The 17554-nt window shown below is 45.2% G+C and overlaps 1 long non-coding RNA gene across 1 annotated transcript; it reads right to left on the bottom strand.

Moving 5' to 3' along the window:
• Positions 1-3986: 3986 nt before the first annotated feature.
• On the bottom strand, positions 3987-8703 carry LOC138672172 (uncharacterized). The gene is made up of 3 exons (XR_011319621.1): positions 8235-8703; positions 4912-4936; positions 3987-4021 (listed from the first exon to the last, which is right to left on the bottom strand). It is a non-coding gene; the product is annotated as an uncharacterized lncRNA (long non-coding RNA).
• Between the last annotated feature and the right edge of the window lie 8851 nt (positions 8704-17554).

Genomic DNA, 17554 nt, shown 5'->3' with positions numbered 1-17554 from the left:
ACCTTTAGGAAATTTACTGCCTGGAATTAAATTTATAGCACAATCGCAATCCCTGTGAGGAGGAAGCGAACTGAGCTTAGGCTCCTCAAAAACATCCCGATAGTCAGACAAAAACACAGGAATTTCAGAAGGAGTAGATGAAGCGATAGAAATCGGAGGTGCATCATCATGAACCCCCTGACAACCCCAGCTTAACACAGACATCGATTTCCAGTCAAGGACTGGATTATGAGTTTGTAACCATGGCAGACCAAGCACTAGGACATCATGCAAATTATACAGTACCAGGAAGCGAATCACCTCCTGATGAACAGGAGTCATACGCATGGTCACTTGTGTCCAGTACTGAGGTTTATTCATAGCCAAAGGTGTAGAGTCAATTCCCTTCAAAGGAATAGGGACTTCCAGATGCTCCAGACTAAACCCACAGCGATTGGCAAATGACCAATCCATAAGAATCAGGGCAGCGCCTGAATCCACATAGGCATCGACGGAAATGGATGATAATGAACAAATCAGAGTCACAGACAGAATGAACTTAGACTGTAAAGTACTAATGGCAACAGACTTATCAACCTTTTTTGTGCGTTTAGAGCATGCTGATATAACATGAGCTGAATCACCACAATAAAAGCACAACCTTTTTTTCCGCCTATAATTTTGCCGTTCACTTCTGGACTGAATTTTATCATATTGCATTATCTCAGGTGACGGTTCAGACGACACCGCCAAATGGTGCACAGGTTTGCGCTCCCGTAAACGCCGATCAATCTGAATAGCCATAGTCATAGACTCATTCAGACCAGTAGGCGCAGGGAACCCCACCATAACATCTTTAATGGCCTCAGAAAGGCCATCTCTGAACCTTGCAGCCAGGGCGCACTCATTCCACTGAGTAAGCACCGACCACTTCCGAAATTTTTGACAATAAATTTCAGCTTCATCTTGCCCCTGAGAGAGGGCCAACAAAGCTTTTTCAGCCTGAATCTCTTGGTTAGGTTCCTCATAGAGCAAACCCAATGCCAGAAAAAACGCATCCGCATTAAGCAATGCAGGGTCCCCTGGTGCCAATGCAAATGCCCAATCCTGAGGGTCACCCCGCAGGAAAGATATAATAATCTTGACTTGCTGAGCAGGGTCTCCAGAGGAGCGAGATTTCAAAGAAAGAAACAACTTGCAATTGTTCCTAAAATTCAGAAAACGAGATCTATCTCCAGAAAAAAACTCTGGGACAGGAATTCTAGGTTCAGACATAGGAGCATGTACAACAAAATCCTGTATATTTTGAACCTTAGCGGCAAGATTATTCAGGCTGGAAGCCAAACTCTGGATGTCCATGATAAACAGCTGGGATCAGAGCCATTCAAAGATTAAGAGGAGGAGGAAGTAGCCAGGCTGCAATAAGGCTAGGCAGCAAACTCTGAGGGGAAAAAAAAAAAAAAAAAAAAACTTCCTCAGACTACTTATCCTCCTACTTCAGCCAATACAATTAACACTTTGTGGGCCGGTTATACTGTCATGATTCCAATGGCAGGGGATCACTAAAGGACAAGCACAGATACAAACAAGCTCTAGGGCGATGGAACCTGAGCTGACCGCGACCCTGAACCTAACACACAAATAAAAGTAGCCGGGGAACGTGCCTACGATGATCCTAGACGTCTCGCTCCAGCCGAAGATCTAACTTCCCCTATTAGAAGAAACACAGACCTCTCTTGCCTCCAGAGAAATACCCCACAGAAATAGCAGCCCCCCACATATAATGACGGTGAAATGAGAGGAAAGCACATACGCAGTATGAAAACAGTTTCAGCAAAATGAGGCCCGCTAAAGCTAGATAGCAGAGGATACAAAAGTGAACTGCGCGGTCAGCGAAAAACCCTTCAAAAAACCATCCTGAAATTACTTGAACTCATGTGCCAACTCATGGTACATGAGGAGCAATTTCAGCCCACTAGAGCAACCAGCAGCAATAATCACATATCTGCAGGCTGGACTAAAAAAACAAATAAAGCAAAACACCAAAACAGGAAAATCCAAACTTAGCTTGACCAGAAGGTTCTAGGAGCAGGGAGCAGAGGTAACAAGACACACTGGATACATTGATAACCGGCGAGGAAATGCCAGCAAAGCCAGGTAAAATAGGAAACTCCCATATCCTGATGGAACAGGTGGAACCCAGAGACCCAGGAAAGACAAGTCACCCAGTACCATCAGTAACCACCAGAGGGAGCCCAAAAACAGAACTCACAACAGTCTACCTATGATGTAAATTACAGACGCCTCTCATCTTTTTAAGTGGTGGAACTTGCACTTTTGCTGACTGACTAAATACTTTTTTGCCCCACTGTATATTTAAAGGGAACCTGTTAGCACTTTTGGCCAATATAAGATACAGCTACTGCCCTTCAGGGCTGATATACAGCATTCTATAATGCTGTAGAAAAGCCCCCGATCCGACCTGAAAGATAAGAAAAATACGTTTTATTATACTCACCTGGGGGAGCAGTCCATTGTGGTCCGATGAGTGTCGCAGGTTCGGGTCCTCCCATCTTCTTACATGCCGTCCTCCTGTTGCTTCATCGTTCCCTGGCATCGCGCTTCTGCTCAAGCGTACTTATCTGCCCTGTTGAGGGCAGAGTAAAGTACTGCAGTGCACAAGGGCTTCTGTTATTGGCTGCCAAAGTCACATGTCCCTCTCCATATTAAAAGCGAACATGTTGTTTTGGTGCCATTTTGTCAGTGTAACAGTGCAGAGAGGCTGTTCCTGCCAGTAGTCAGATGGTTCGATAGGCGGTTTATTGGCAGCTAGATAGGATCCTGTGTGAAATCAACCTGCCACCTGCTACCTCATTTCTGCCAATATTGTGGTGCAGGTACTGTACCAGGCCACATTTCCTAATCTAATTCATTTGGGCTAATACTGTGGTGCAGGCACCAGGCCACATTTCAGAATTTAAATCCTTTCTGCTAATAGTGGGGTCTAACAAGGAGTCCACATTTCAGAATCTACTTGCCAATAGTGGAGTAAGCAGAAGGCCACATTTCCTATTCTATCTTGATTGCACTAATATTGTGGTGCATGCAGAAGGCCACATTTCCCATTATAAATTGTTTACGATAATAGTGTAGTGCAGGCTGGAGGCCACATTTTCTAATCTATCTCGTTTGGGCTAATACTGTGGTGAAGACACCAGGACACATTTCAGAGTCAAAATCCTTTCTGCTACTAGTGTAGTTTTGCCTCCCAATGAATTCAGTGGGGTTCAGGATAGTTCACTTGAACCTTGAAAGGTTTGCTCATCTCTAACGGAGAGTGGCCACAAACCATGGGCCAAAAGACACCAAATGTAATATATGGAAAAATTGGGTCACATCTGCATTATGATGATGATCGAACGTGCTCGGATAAGGTGTTATCAGACTATGGTAGTGTGCAAACAAAGTGTCTTCAGCATGTTCGAAAAATATGTCCAAGTCTCAACAACTCACAAATATATAAATGGCGTGCACTCAGTCAGAATTGCGAGGTGCTGGTGTAATGGATCAAGTGATCCTAGATACTAGCAAATATGTTTACACCGCACACTCTGATGACAACGTGTGAATTGCTTTGTTTGAACATTTATTTGTCAAAATAAATTTAAATAAGGGAGCGAAACAGAAATATAGTGCTGGAAGCGATATATATAACAGACGTTTCGGCTCAACCAGAGCCTTATTCATTGAATCGCTGGAAGAACAAAAAAATCATATATCACCAAGAGACAAAATAACAAAATAATAAACAATAAACAAAATAATATAGTGGTAGTGCATAGTGGAATAATTCCGTGATCCTAGAAGTAAAAAACAGCATATCGTGAACGGACAAATATATACAATATATGCAGTATTGATCTAACAAATAGTCTAGTTCTAACGAATATATATATACATAGAGGAGGCGTATATTACCTTATCCACTATCAGAAGTGAGTTGAAGCGGATAGGGTAGAGATCCCTCAGTGCCAAGATACGGCTGCAAAGAATAGCATTATGATTAAAAGAGAGGTCTAACTCACTAAGATATAGAGAGAAGGAAGAACGGGGAGGTACCTATAGCTGTATTACTGATCGTTTATCCTTAAGGGTGATGGCCCAAAAATTGTGTGGTAGCCTATGGAGAAAAGGGTAAAGCCCACATAAAGATATATGTATGGGGACAAATAAATAGGTCATGGCGCTAATGTGTCCTAAATAGTGTGTAGGCGCAAGTTACCTGCAGAGTGATAGATGTAAGCGGCGCTCCCGCGCCTAGCTATGGTCAGCGGCGTGCCTGCAGCCCCATGTCACAGTGTTATAAGCGGTGAGGAGCGCCGAAACCGGAAGTCCTGGACCGGAAGTGATGTGGCGCTGTCTGTCAGGATCGCACTGCGCAGGTGTAGGAGCCTGTGTATACCCTGTCGTCAGGGTAACGAAGAGAGGAGCGATGGCGCTGTAAAAGCGCTATGATATGGCCCCAGGGCGCTATTATGTGCCAAACATCTACATGTCGGCCACCCTATATGGATGTGGAGTAGGGAAGAGGGTTAAATAGAAGGCTGAATGGAAGCGCAAAATGTACTAAAGGCAAAACTATAATGGGTCATATGCACATAGCATGATAGCCATGTAAGGACAAATACTAGGGGAATAGAAAGGGAATGTAGGGGGGAGCTAAGGTACTAAAGTCCCTAATGGATATAAAGCTAATGTCAGTAATGCCTAGTGGATAGGGACGTAATATGGAGGAGACTAAGCGTATGGGGACAAAAGAAAAAGGGAAGACACAGAGACAGAAACCAGAGGGTGGAGAGGGGAGGGGGGGGGTGTTAAAGGGGGAGGGAAAGGGGATATGTATAGGGGAAAGAGGATATATGGGAAACTCACCTACAAAGACTGTAGTTTAGCGGGTCTGCAAAGGCAATGGGATAAAGATTATTCATAAAAGCCAATCTATGTCTCTATTGAGCCCTTTAGGGGCTAAAGTATCCAATTTATGAATCCAATATGTCTCTCTCAATTTGAGTAGTCTTACATGATTACCACCCCTACGGGGGCGGGGGACGTGTTCTATAACCTGAAAACGGAGTTGAGCCACAGAATGTCCGGAATTAGAAAAATGTTCTGGTATGGGGAGCCAGTTCTTATTGCAACGGATAGTCGATTTATGGCTCGCAATACGATCCCTCACATGTTGGGTGGTCTCTCCCACATAGAGGAGACCACACGGACATTTCACCAGATACACCACATAATTAGAATTGCATGTAAGGAAACCTTTGATAGGGAAGGATTTGCCTGTCCTAGGATGTGTTATGTTGTCCGACCTGATGACATTGGAGCAGGCGGCACAATTAAGACAAGGGAATGTCCCCTGTCGGCGGGTTGCCAGTGTCTTTTGTGTTAAAGTAGGCCTAGAACTCCCCACATCAGCTCTAACTAACTTGTCACGGATATTGGAGGGTCGTTTAGTGCAGATCAGGGTAGGTGCCTTGAATGAGTCTATATCAGGGTATGCCTTAGATAGTAATGGCCAATGTTTCTTTATGATAGAGTATACTCTAGGCATTGTCGGATGGAATGTATGTACAAAGGGAATGCGATCCCTGGGGTACATAGGGGGTTGAGGGGAAGGCGGGGTTAGAGCCCGGGTCTTTTCAAAATCCAGTAATTTGGGTGGGTAGTGTCTCAGTTCAAATTTATGGGCCGTGGTGTCCAGTCTTTCTTTGCGAATTTCAGGATTGGAGACGATGCGTGACACCCTGTCAAATTGTGAGCGTGGCAAGCTATTTTTCGTGGTCCTGGGGTGGCAACTTGAATAGTGCAAAAGACTATTGCTGTCAGTGGGCTTGCAGTAAAGGTCTGTGGAAAGGTTACCCTCAATGTCCTTCATAACTAGTGTGTCCAAAAATGGGACTGATTCCGTACTGTGGTGTAGTGTAAATTGTAACTCCGGATAAATAAAATTCAGTTGTGAAAAAAATTCAAGCATAGAATTGGATGTACCCGTCCAGATGAAAAAGACATCATCGATGTACCGATGATATCCCAGGGCAAATTGTGAGAAGAGATCATTGGAAAATACATAGTTAATTTCAAAAAAATTCATGTAGGCATTGGCATAAGCTGGCGCTACGTTCGCGCCCATCGCAGTGCCGCATCTCTGGACATAGAATGTGTCCTCAAATAGGAAGTAATTTTCCCGTAGTACTATGTCTAGTAGGTCTAGGCAAAATTGTATAGAATCAACGGACATATCCGATGATTCTAGTAAAAATCTTGTGGCTTCGATCCCTTTGTCATGTGTGATCGAGGTGTAGAGACTGTTGACGTCTAAGGTCACTAAGATACTCTCTGTGGGTACTATACCCAGATGTTGTATGATCCTTAGAAAGTGTCCTGTATCTAGGAGGTAAGATTTAGTTTTCTTCACAAGAGGTGTCAGTATTTTTTCAAGGAAAACTGAGAGTGGAGATAAAACTGAGTCGGTGGAGGCGACTATCGGTCTTCCTGGTGGATTTTGAAGGGACTTGTGGATTTTGGGTAAAATATAGAAAACCGGTGTGATGGGGTGGGGGTTGATGAGAAAGGAAGCAGTTTTCTGGTCGATCGTGTGACGATCAAGATAATCATTTAAGAGGCTCCTGATTTTAGTGGTGATGTTGGTTACTGGGTCCCTTTGGATAATACCATAGGTATTAGAATCGGACAGCTGTCTGATTACTTCTTTGTTGTAGTCCGTGTGATTCATCACCACTATAGCTCCCCCTTTATCTGCTGGCTTAATTGTAATGTTTTTATTGTTTTGAAGAGATGAAAGAGCTTGTTTCTCCACCAGGGAAAGATTAGTGGACAGGATAGAAGCCTAGTTGCTGTTGATGAGAGAATTGTTTGACCTCATGGTCCACCAGTGAAATAAACGTTTCTGTTACTGTTAGGGCAGTGAGAATCTGGAATTGCTTGCCTGAGGAGGTGGTGATGGCGAACTCAGTCGAGGGGTTCAAGAGAGGCCTGGATGTCTTCCTGGAGCAGAACAATATTGTATCATACAATTATTAGGTTCTGTAGAAGGACGTAGATCTGGGTATTTATTATGATGGAATATAGGCTGAACTGGATGGACAAATGTCTTTTTTCGGCCTTACTAACTATGTTACTATGTTACTATGTAGATGCGTGGAGGATTAAGGCCCCTTCACATTAAGCGACGCTGCAGCGATACCGACAACGATCCGGATCGCTGCAGCGTCGCTGTTTGGTCGCTGGAGAGCTGTCACACAGACCGCTCTCCAGCGACCAACGATCCCGAAGTCCCCTGGTAACCAGGGTAAACATCGGGTAACTAAGCGCAGGGCCGCGCTTAGTAACCCGATGTTTACCCTGGTTACCAGCGTAAAAGTAAAAAAAAACAAACACTACATACTTACCTACCGCTGTCTGTCCCCGGCGCTCAGCTTCTCTGCACTCCTCCTGTACTGGCTGTGAGCACAGCGGCCGGAAAGCAGAGCGGTGACGTCACCGCTCTGCTTTCCGGCTGACCGACGCTCACAGCCAGTACAGGAGGAGTGCAGAGCACAGCGCCGGGGACAGACAGCGGTAGGTAAGTATGTACTGTTTGTTTTTTTTACTTTTACGCTGGTAACCAGGGTAAACATCGGGTTACTAAGCGCGGCCCTGCACTTAGTTACCCGATGTTTACCCTGGTTACCAGTGAAGACATCGCTGGATCGACGTCACACACGCCGATCCAGCGATGTCCACGGGAGATCCAGCGACCAAATAAAGTTCTGGACTTTGTTCAGCGACCAACGATCTCCCAGCAGGGGCCTGATGGTTGGTCGCTGTCACACATAACGATTTCCTTAACGATATCGTTGCTACGTCACAAAAAGCAACGATATCGTTAATGATATCATTATGTGTGAAGGTACCTTTATACTTACTAGGAGTACGGAGGCCAAGAGACGTAATAGAGAGTTTAGGAACCACAGTATTATCAGGACCATGTGTCACCTCCCCCCTAGTATTATCAGATAGCCCAAAATGTGTTTTCAGTCTTACAGTCCGAAAGAAACGCTCAAGGTCTTTCTCCAGTTGGAAGGAGTCCCAAGACGAGGTGGGGCAGAAGGACAGGCCCTTTTGCAGGACCGTCAATTCCGCCGGGGAGAGGAGATAGTTATCAACATCTCGGACTAAGTCCGGTGTCTCACCTGTGAGCGGGTGGCCATTCTTTCTCCTTGATCTCCTGGTGGGTCTGCGGTTGGTTGTCCTCCCCTGCGGCCCTTCGATAAAAAATGCTGTCTGCCGGAAGTTGTGGAGGAGTCGCTTCCTGAGCTGAAAGATCCATATCTCCGTTAGTTTCGGGGTCGGTGCCATGGTCTTGTGTTGGCGGAAGTATCGTTCCATTTGTAGACTTTATTCAAAGAATAGTCCTCTGTGTCACGTTGAAATTTTTGTCTCTTTCGTTCCTGTAAGGACTTCTGATGTTCCGTGAGTGATTTTTCTGTCTTGCTTTTGAGAGAAGTCCACTCCGTAGAGGACAGGGCGGTAGAGAGTTGTGCTTCGATACCCTGTATACTCTGTTTGGTCTCCACTATAGTTTTTTGTAGGTACTCTATGGTGAGTAATATTATGTCTAGAGAGCACTTATTCAGTATTCTCTTATACTTCTCACAATAATCAGGGTTGTCAGAGAAGAGGGAGGGGCGAAGGTTACTCCTAAGCCCTCTGGGAATTTTACTCTGTCTGTGATACTCGGCCAGAGTTGTGCAATGCAGATCATAGGAGATCAGCTTGCGTCTTTCTTTTTCATAATCCCTGGTTCGTAATTCTTGAGCGGGGGTTCTCAAAAATTCATTAGAACCAGTAACCTGGGATAAAATATTAGAGGTGGTTGCCAAATCGTAGGGAAACGTGTCAGTAGACATGTATACTGTAGAAGGGAATAGGGAAATAACGGAAAGACCGGTGCAAAGCGCCAAAATGGTAAGTCACAAATATATAAATGGCGTGCACTCAGTCAGAATTGCGAGGTGCTGGTGTAATGGATCAAGTGATCCTAGATACTAGTAAATATGTTTACACCGCACACTCTGATGACAACGTGTGAATTGCTTTGTTTGAACATTTATTAAATAAATTTAAATAAGGGAGCGAAACAGAAATATAGTGCTGGAAGCGATATATATAACAGACGTTTCGGCTCAACCAGAGCCTTATTCATTGAATCGCTGGAAGAACAAAAATAGTCTTTTGCACTATTCAAGTTGCCACCCCAGGACCACGAAAAATAGCTTGCCACGCTCACAATTTGACAGGGTGTCACGCATCGTCTCCAATCCTGAAATTCGCAAAGAAAGACTGGACACCACGGCCCATAAATTTGAACTGAGACACTACCCACCCAAATTACTGGATTTTGAAAAGACCCGGGCTCTAACCCCGCCTTCCCCTCAACCCCCTATGTACCCCAGAGATCGCATTCCCTTTGTACATACATTCCATCCGACAATGCCTAGAGTATACTCTATCATAAAGAAACATTGGCCATTACTATCTAAGGCATACCCTGATATAGACTCATTCAAGGCACCTACCCTGATCTGCACTAAACGACCCTCCAATATCCGTGACAAGTTAGTTAGAGCTGATGTGGGGAGTTCTAGGCCTACTTTAACACAAAAGACACTGGCAACCCGCCGACAGGGGACATTCCCTTGTCTTAATTGTGCCGCCTGCTCCAATGTCATCAGGTCGGACAACATAACACATCCTAGGACAGGCAAATCCTTCCCTATCAAAGGTTTCCTTACATGCAATTCTAATTATGTGGTGTATCTGGTGAAATGTCCGTGTGGTCTCCTCTATGTGGGAGAGACCACCCAACATGTGAGGGATCGTATTGCGAGCCATAAATCGACTATCCGTTGCAATAAGAACTGGCTCCCCATACCAGAACATTTTTCTAATTCCGGACATTCTGTGGCTCAACTCCGTTTTCAGGTTATAGAACACGTCCCCCGCCCCCGTAGGGGTGGTAATCATGTAAGACTACTCAAATTGAGAGAGACATATTGGATTCATAAATTGGATACTTTAGCCCCTAAAGGGCTCAATAGAGACATAGATTGGCTTTTATGAATAATCTTTATCCCATTGCCTTTGCAGACCCGCTAAACTACAGTCTTTGTAGGTGAGTTTCCCATATATCCTCTTTCCCCTATACATACCCCCTTTCCCCCCTCCACCCTCTGGTTTCTGTCTCTGTGTCTTCCGTTTCTTTTGTCCCCATACGCTTAGTCTCCTCCATATTATGTCCCTATCCACTAGGCATTACTGACATTAGCTTTATATCCATTAGGGACTTTAGTACCTTAGCTCCCCCCTACATTCCCTTTCTATTCCCCTAGTATTTGTCCTTACATGGCTATCATCCTATGTGCATATGACCCATTATAGTTTTGCCTTTAGTACATTTTGCGCTTCCATTCAGCCTTCTATTTAACCCTCTTCCCTACTCCACATCCATATAGGGTGGCCGACATGTAGATGTTTGGCACATAATAGCGCCCTGGGGCCATATCATAGCGCTTTTACAGCGCCATCGCTCCTCTCTTCGTTACCCTGACGACAGGGTATACACAGGCTCCTACACCTGCGCAGTGCGATCCTGACAGACAGCGCCACGTCACTTCCGGTCCGGGACTTCCGGTTTCGGCGCTCCTCACCGCTTATAACACTGTGACATGGGGCTGCAGGGACGCCGCTGACCATAGCTAGGCACGGGAGCGCCGCTTACATCTATCACTCTGCAGGTAACTTGCGCCTACACACTATTTAGGACACATTAGCGCCATGACCTATTTACTTGTCCCCATACATATATCTTTATGTGGGCTTTACCCTTTTCTCCATAGGCTACCACACAATTTTTGGGCCATCACCCTTAAGGATAAAGGATCAGTAATACAGCTATAGGTACCTCCCCGTTCTTCCTTCTCTCTATATCTTAGTGAGGTAGACCTCTCTTTTAATCATAATGCTATTCTTTGCAGCCGTATCTTGGCACTGAGGGATCTCTACCCTATCCGCTTCAACTCACTTCTGATAGTGGATAAGGTAATATACGCCTCCTCTATGTATATATATATTCGTTAGAACTAGACTATTTGTTAGCTCAATACTGTATATATTGTATATATTTGTCCGTTCACGATATGCTGTTTTTTACTTCTATGATCACGGAATTATTCCACTATGCACTACCACTATATTATTTTGTTTATTGTTTATTATTTTGTCTCTTGGTGATATATGATTTTTTTGTTCTTCCAGCGATTCAATGAATAAGGCTCTGGTTGAGCCGAAACGTCTGTTATATATATCGCTTCCAGCACTATATTTCTGTTTCGCTCCCTGTTTCGCTCCCTTATTTAAATTTATTTTGACAAATAAATGTTCAAACAAAGCAATTCACACGTCATCAGAGTGTGCGGTGTAAACATATTTACAAGTCTCAACAACTGCATTTCTCACGGCTGTTCGACAGCCACAACACAGGTAGAGATTGCCTGTTGGTTAGCTGTGAGATATGCAGGCACATGAACTCTAGCATATTAATAAACCACTTACAGTGTCAGGTCGGCGCCGTTATACTGACTAAAATGATATCTTAATCCAATATCAAAAATTACCGCACACTTGAAGCTGGTATGATGCAAATATATAACAAGTTTATTGTGTTCACAAAACAGGTTGCCACAAAAAGGAAACAAAAAGTGCAGATAGAAACCCAACGTTTCGACCCTCCCGGGCCTTATTCATGGGGTTACTTGATGCACGCTAGGATACATATGTAGGTGGCAGGCATAGGGTAGGAGGGCAAGTCCCTTGGTATATAAGCTGTCGCTTAACCTGGAACAGGCTGGGAATATGCTGTTTTGTAATGCAAAGCGATAGTGGCACACAGAGGCTGTGACATCCGTAGTGGGCCTGTGTATAGCTGGATGACCCGTGCGGGCAGCACTCCTGAGGCTTGTAGTGACGTGAATGGAGGGTGCTGGATGAGCGGCGCCCCTGCGCCCTGCTGCTGCGGCATGACATGCAGCAGCAGCAGGGCGCAGGAGCGCCGCTCATCCAGCACCCTCCATTCACGTCACTACAAGCCTCAGGAGTGCTGCCCGCACGGGTCATCCAGCTATACACAGGCCCACTACGGATGTCACAGCCTCTGTGTGCCACTATCGCTTTGCATTACAAAACAGCATATTCCCAGCCTGTTCCAGGTTAAGCGACAGCTTATATACCAAGGGACTTGCCCTCCTACCCTATGCCTGCCATCTACATATGTATCCTAGCGTGCATCAAGTAACCCCATGAATAAGGCCCGGGAGGGTCGAAACGTTGGGTTTCTATCTGCACTTTTTGTTTCCTTTTTGTGGCAACCTGTTTTGTGAACACAATAAACTTGTTATATATTTGCATCATACCAGCTTCAAGTGTGCGGTAATTTTTGATATTGGACTGTTTTGGACCACACGGTCTGTTTTACCAGCACCTACTTACCTCTGTCCTGAGTGCACACCATTATTTCCTTTAAAATGATATCTTAGTTAATTAAATCCATCTTGTGGTTGATGTTAAATCTTTATTTTCAGTTTTTAATTAATGACATGCTCGTGCCCCGGGGTGGGCTGTGGATGGGGGGAGAGGGTGCATCTTGGGGTGCTCAGCTTAGATATTCATCTGTATGGCTTATGGCAGGTTACTTATCCTTTACTGACCTGCCCCCCTATTTTACATACTGAATATTAATATAGTTTGGAAAAAAAAAAAAAACATTTATCAGTCAGGCACCTGCATTGTAGCATGATATGGTGTATAATATACATATTTTCATTTTATTTACACAGTCTTAAGAAAAATATATATATATTTTCCAAACAAAATGGTACCGGCGGCCGTACCTGCGCAGTAGCATCTACCACTTTCCAATAGATGTACTGTGCAGGCACCGCTGACATTTTGGGGAAAAAAATTAAGCTTCATCATAGCATCTATCACAACCAGTAGCGTAGCCACCGGGGGGGGCAGAGGGTGCGGGTGCCCCGGGCCTGGTGCTCTGAGGGGGCCCACCCAGAGCTACGCTAGTTGCATTCTGTGGCAAAGCAGGGAAAATCGATCTCCCTGCTCTGCCGCCGGCCGCTATGGGGCCCCTGAGTAGGCGGGTGGGCCCGGTGCCAGCAGTGGGCCCCCTGCCATCATCGGAAGATCAGCTGTACTGGCGTTTAGTCGATACAGCTGATCACATTGATGGGAGGAGTTCTACGCTCCTCCCATCATCCCCGTCAGTGTCGGCGTCTGACGTCGCCGACACTGACAGCGGGCGCGATGACGTCACTGCCCGGCGCCCGCTGTCAGATCAGGAACCAGGAAGAAGTTTTGTTTTTATGGGTGCTTCTGCCTTATTACAGGGTCTGCCTATGGGCGGCTGCCTTATTACAGGGTCTGACTATGGGGGCTGCCTCATTACCGGGTCTATGGGTGTGCAGCCTCATTAGAGGATCTGCCTATAGGGGTGCTGCCTCATTACAGGGTCTGACGATGGGGGCTGCCTTATTACAGGGTCTGACTATGGGAGCTGCTGCCTTATTACAAGGTCTGACTATGAGGGTGCTGCCTTATTACAAGGTCTGCCTATAGGGGTGCTGCCTTATTACAGGGTCTATGGGTGCTGCCTTATTACAGGGTCTGCCTATATGGGGGTGCTGCCTTATTACAGGGTCTGCCTGTGGGGGCTGCCTTATACTACAGTGTCTGCCTGTGGGGGCTGCCTTATTGCAGTGTCTGCCTATATGGGGGTGCTGCCTTATTTCAGTGTCTGCCTATGGGGGCTGCCTTATGCTATAGAGTCTGCCTATGGGGAGTGCATTATACTATATTGTGGACTATTTGGTGCATTATGCTACTTTATATGGAGGCTATCTAGGGGGCCATCATACAGTATGGAGATTACAGTGTGGGGGTCATTATACATTGTTGGAGCCATCAAACAGTTTGGGAGCTACTAAGGAGAAAGTATACTGTGTGGGTGGTACTATACAGTGAGGGTGCATTATACTGTGTATAAGAGAGCATCATACTGTGCATAGGGGAGCTGTACAGGGGGGGACTCGGGACATTATTAAATGTAAGGTGGGCACTTATTGTTATAGGGGAACTCAGGTTACTGTGGTTATCAAAGGGGCACACAGGGCAATATTACTTTCTAAGGGGCAAAATATGGCCAGTTTTCTAGGGCACTTGCACTCAGTATTACTATATTGTAGAGGGGTGCTTTAGAATTTAGAGGGCACAGAGAACCACACAGCAGGTGCAGTAATAGGGACACATATGGCAGCAGCGGCTCAGTATTGGGGTATCAGGTGGAGTAATACAGACACATACGGCAGCAGTGGCTCAGTATTGGGGTATCAGGTGGAGTAATCGGGACACATACGGCAGCAGCGGCCCAGCATTGGGGTATCAGGTGCAGTAATAGAGACACATATGGCAGCAGCGGCTCAGTATCGGGGTATCAGGGGCACCCGGGCACGCAAGCGCAGTTTACTAATGTGGGACAAAGGATGTTGGTAGAGCTCTGTAGGCTTCTCCAAAATGGCGCTGATGTGCGCATGCGCATTCGCGCACCTCGTCCTGTGCATGAACGAAGGTTTCCTGCAATTTCCGGCGCGTGTTTAATGACCTTCTGAGAGGTATTTCCTCCAACACGCGCTGGATTGGAATACCGGATTTGATGCACCTGGTGACCGGGTGAGCGTTCGCACATGCGACACAGGATTGGCGGACTGGAACAGGAGTGGGGTATTTAATGAGGTAAGGTGGGGGAAGAGGTCACACTCCCCTTGAGAAAGCACGTAATTGGCGAAACGCGCGTCGGGGTACTCCTGCAGCGATATTCAACATGGGTAGGCATTAACTCCATTTACTATGTCTATATGGGTACCATAGTGAAAGTAGGCTAGCAGTATCCGGGTTGATTTAACACAATATTAGGACCTTAAAGGATTCGCATATGAGCCTTCTTTATTAAATTAAGATCACATTTTCTCTATGATACTAGTATGCTTCCCAGGAGATTTATCAGTACATTTCTGCCGCTGTAAAATGGAGTTTTTGTCAGAGTCTTTTGGATATCCTCATATTGTATATTTTTTTGTACTGTTTTTAAATTTGTTTTTCAATAAACTTTATTGATTTTATTATGCTTCTGTGTGCTATAGTGGTCTGTGAGTGCTTTTATGCACTCACATTTTGGTAAAATTACTTATTTGCCCACTTTTTTTGAAACTAGCTATAATATTGGAGAAGCAAGTATAGCGATGCTTCTGGCTGAGATCGGTTGCTTTTTGTATCTATATATTGAGTAATAGGGACACATACGGCAGCAGCGGCTTAGTATCGGGGTATCAGGGGCAGAAATAGGGACCCATACGGCAGCAGCGGCCCAGCATTGGGGTATCAGGTGGAGTAATAGGGACACATATGGCAGCAGCGGCTCAGTATTGGGGTATCAGCAGGATGAGGGGTTTGTGCAGGTTGGGAATAGATGGTAATGGGGCTGGAATAGGAAAAGTGAAACGTGTCTTTGTTGTTTTCTCTGCAGCCAAGTTGGAGCTGAAAGAAGTTGTCATGTCGGTCTGGGCCAGATGGAAAAGACGGGAAAAATGAACGATTCCATTAGAAAGGACTTCAGCGGTAAGTCACCATCTGTAACTGAGCAGTGATCTGTTATATGTTCTGTAGGGCTGGCATCTACCACTGACCATATAACGGTAATATCCATTTGGTCTTTATATAGAGATTATCTTCAGTAACAGCGCGGTCATCGGCTGAGGTTCTCCTCCAGTATTAGGGCGCGTCACCGAGTTGTAATCAAGGTTACCTGGTTAGGGGCCCACTCAGAAGTTTCGCGCCCCTCTCCCCCCCCCCTCCCTGAACCAAAACACTAGCTACGCCGCTACAGCGCAATATTGATGGAGTGTAATTTTCTTTTTCTGCCAAAATGGTACTGATGACACCTGCGCAGCAGCATCTATCTCCTTCCAATATCTGCCACTGCGCGGGTGCAGCCGCTGGTACCATTTTGTTTGTTTGAAAAAAAAAAAATTCTTTAACAAAATTATATAAATAAAATGAAAATATGCATATTATCCACTAGATCATGCTACAGTGCAGGCATCGCCTTGCTTGACGAATGTGAATTTCAGTGACCTGTCATAAGCCATACAGATGAATACATAAGCAGAGCACCACATAAAGACCCCCCACAGGCTGCCCTGGAGCACAAGCCTCTCATTAATCTGTATTTGCAATTATCGGTTAAACAACCACACGATGGTTTTCAACAACCCCGGTAGAATTGTAATCAGTATAACGGTGGCGACCTGACACTGTCTGTAGTTTATTCAGCACAATCCTGCAGACAAGTTCACTCTAAATAAAACTGTCTTGTTTTTGAAACTTTATAGTATTTTGATTTCACTGAACATTATCGACATATTTAGGGGCGGATTACGTGCGTTTTTATGTGTATTCCTCATGTAAATGCACTACAAACTCAAGTGCACCTACTTGCGGATTGTCCGCATCTACTGTAAGTCTATGGAAAAAATCTGCACAGAAAACTCATTATACCCACCAGAGAACGGGATATTCTGCTGAACTGAAAACCATACCGCAGGTGAGTTTACGCAGCTTAAATAAGAAGCACAGTGGGCTTGAGAATTCTAGAAATCCCATCCACTTTGCTGGAACTTTCAGTGTACATTCCCACGATCAGTCTTTGCTCAGATGTTCAACCAGCTGAATTTCTACATGAATCCCGCCCGTCAGCTCACTAACCCAATAATAGAAAATAAAAACACAATTTTTTTTTTAATTTTTGAAAACTCCCCTTTACCCACCAATTTATTTATTTTTTTTAAATCCCGTTCAAGTCTGCAGTAATCCACCAAATTTGATGTAGTCCAGAAAAGGATAGTTGAGAAACATAAGACAGAAATAAACACAAGTGACAGACCCTCATTCACCAATTTGTAAAAATGTTCCCATGAAGTTCAGACAAAGGCCCGGGTCACACTTACGAGTGCAATGCAAGAAACTCGCGCATCAATACCCGGCACTGCCGCCGGCTCTCGGGACCGGAGTGTGCGGCTACATGTATTTCTATGCAGCTGAACGCTCCGTCCCAATTGCCGGCGGCAGTGCCGGGTATTGATGAGAGACTCATGTGGGTTTCTCGCATCGCAAGTGTGACCCCGGCCACAGTCCACGTTCCCCAAATCTTGCTATAGCATCTGTGAATAGCAGTAAGAGTTCCTGCTCTTCACAGGCGCTGGGTAGTGACAACGCTCTTTAGGGTGCCGGGTCTCGCTGCACTCAGTGATGATTATTGACATCACTACCGGCATCTAATACAAGTCTATGGGGAAATTCCGCCCAGAAGACTGAATGTTCCTGCAAGAGAAAT

This window comes from Ranitomeya imitator, chromosome 3 (assembly GCF_032444005.1).
Source record: "Ranitomeya imitator isolate aRanImi1 chromosome 3, aRanImi1.pri, whole genome shotgun sequence".
Lineage (NCBI taxonomy): Eukaryota > Metazoa > Chordata > Amphibia > Anura > Dendrobatidae > Ranitomeya > Ranitomeya imitator.
This window is presented reverse-complemented; position numbering and strand designations above follow the sequence as displayed.